Source organism: Lipotes vexillifer, unplaced genomic scaffold (genome assembly GCF_000442215.2).
Source record: "Lipotes vexillifer unplaced genomic scaffold, Lipotes_vexillifer_v1.1 scaffold905, whole genome shotgun sequence".
In the NCBI taxonomy this organism is placed as follows: Eukaryota; Metazoa; Chordata; class Mammalia; order Artiodactyla; family Lipotidae; genus Lipotes; species Lipotes vexillifer.
The window spans coordinates 1,374,545-1,377,471 of NW_006796034.1; positions in this window are offsets into that span (position 1 = coordinate 1,374,545).

Sequence of the window (2,927 nt, forward strand, 5' to 3'; positions counted from 1 at the left end):
AAAAAAAAAAAAAAAAAAAAATTGCCAGCAACATGAGTCCTCTGATAAATGGGATGGAGCAGTTGTCCCAAGTGCAATACATATTGCCTCCAGCACCTGAAGGACTTCCAAAGAGCTGTGCTTCTTTCATGGTTGTATGAGGTGCAGATGCATTCACTGGTCCTTTACCTTGGAGAGAATATTGTTCAGCATAGTCCAGAACACTGGAGCCTAAAAACTTTACCAATAAGGCTGGGCCCTGGAATCTCTGTAGGGTTTATTTCCAACATTCTAGAACACATATATCCTCCCAGGGCATCCAGAGATGCCACTTTCAGTTTACCAAGTCCAATCAACATAAAGACATCGACAGGGTGGACCAAAGGGCAAAGCACTCACAGTTTCCTAAGAAGGAAAAAGGATGAAGTTCCAGGAGCCACTGTTAGATGAGCATGTCATCCACACCAAGGAAAAGTGTAAACTTGTATTAGTTAACCTTTTGTGATTAGGTAGAAAAGAAATTAGTGACAAGTAGGAACCGGCCAGTGTTCTCTAAGACCAAGTCAGGCCAAGAGCATGTGGGGAAGAGCAAAATAAAAACCAGAAATCAGTTCACTTTGTCTTGGTAATGAGTAAATAAAATAAAATAATGATTGAGAGTATAGGTAGAAGAGAGAAGACAAATGGATAAAATGTTTATTATTTGCTGATTTCATATACCCACACAATTCTTAACCACTGATAGTTGGAAATTAAATGTAATTTGTTCCCCTTTACTGGCGCAGGAATGGACTGTGAAAATGTTATCTTGTGTTTCTTAGGAGTTAGTGAAAGCTGGGGTCAAAAACGCAGGACAAATTCCACATGATGCAAGGCTCTGCCACCAGGGGCTAATCCACCAAAGCCAAGATGCCTCATGATGAAAAATTATCCCATATGGCAACGTGTTCCCCAAATGCCAGCAGAGATAAATCTCTCATATTTCTCTTTCAGTCAAGAAAAACTTTCCCCCTAACTGGCATTACCTATGGTTTTTGCTGTTTCAAGAATAATATACCACACTGCTCGTTGTAAAATCTTCAAAATATGAAATAGAGTGTGGAAGTCACTAAAAAGTCTAACTTGATCCAGTGATAATTACTGTTAATGGCTTAATAATACTCTTTTACTATTTTCTTGCTGAATGAAAGAATGAAAGGAAGGGTGGATGGGTAGATGGATAAAATGCTTTATAACCTGCCTCTTTCACTTGATATATTGCGCGCATTTTTCCTTGTAGAAACACATATCTAGAGATTTGCTTCTCTTCTAACAAGTGCATAATATTCCATTATATGGCTGTATCATGATTTATTTAACCATATCACTATGATAAAAGCTTGACTTATTTGCATTTTTAACTATTCTATTATTAATGTTGCAATTACTATTCTTTCACATAAACTTGGTACCCTTATCTGATTATTCCTAGAGGACAGAGTCCTGGGATTGTTGGGTCAAAGATCATGTAAATTCTAAATTTTGAATCATTATTGCTTAATTGCCCTCAGGAAGGGTTCTACAAATTTACACTCCTGCCAACAGTGCAAGTCCCTGTTTTCCCCACCTCCTGCAAACAGTAGCTTTCATTGCATACATGGAGATTAAGCCTCTGCCATATGTTTCATGGCCATTGGTATTGTTTCTTTTGTAAATTCTTTTGTAAATTGTCTATCATCTTTGGTCAACTTTTCTCTTAGGGAATTTGTCTTTTTATTATTGATTCATAAGTGCAAAATACTCATTAGGAACATAATCCTTTGTAATATGGGGAGATATTTTTAGAAAGCTATTTTAATGAAATAAATATTCCTGGCTAATGGGGAAAGACATAATATTGTGATTTAATAATTGGCCGTTCTTCTATGCATAGGGCAGAGGAGGATATACCGAGATCCTCCTCTGCCCTATGCATAGAAGATACGCACTGCACAGAAGACCCATAGAAGATGCAGACAGATGCATCTTCCCCGAACTCGGGTTGCTGATTTTTTAAAGCAAGAGCTAAACCAAGTGATAACTAAATACATAGATGCCACACAGTATGAAATGTCATAAGAGAGTTACAGGCAAGGTTCACTGAGGGCCCATCAGGCTCTGGTCTGGAAGAGCAGTAAAGGCTCCAGCTTTCTTCCCCGGTTATCCTGGTTATCGTCTGTCATTGTCTTAGGGTACTTGTATTTTTCTTTTCTTTTTCTTTTTTTTCTTGGTTTCAGCAAAGCATCTTTTTAATGGAAGTATAGCTGATTTACAATGTTGTGTTAGTTTCAGGTATACAGCAAAAGTGATTCAGTTATATATATATATATATATATATATATATATATATGTATATATTATTTTTCAGATTCTTTTCTCCTATAGGTTACTTTCTTACTGATTTGTAAGCAGGTTACTCTGATGTACTACCTTTAGAAACAGCATCTTGGACTCTGCTGGGATGTTCTGAATTCAGAAATATGGTAGAGTGTGGGCGTTGGGAGAGATGGTAATTTCCATTTAACAACTTCACCTGGCCCATCTCCTGTTCCTGTCAGAGAATGCACAGGCCTGGAGGGAGGTTCCCGTGAGAGCCAAGCCTCAGGTCACTGGAGTGATACACCAGGCCCAACTCGGGAATGGCGCTTTACAGCGAACGAGTTTAGGCCGAATCCCCAAAGCAACTGGCAGGCTTCGAGGAGCTTTAAGGAGGGGAGTTACACCTCCTATTTGTGCTGTGGAAGCACTTTAGCTGCTGTGTGTAGGGTGGGTTCAAGGGGAGCAAACTGGAAGGCAGGTGGACCCCTGAGAGAGCTGCTATAGGCCGGAGATGCAGGGCCTGAACTGAGGTTCACGCATGGAGTGGAAAGACTTGGAGGGAACTGGTGACTCTTTGCACATGGAGGATGGTGAGGGTGAGTGATGGTGCC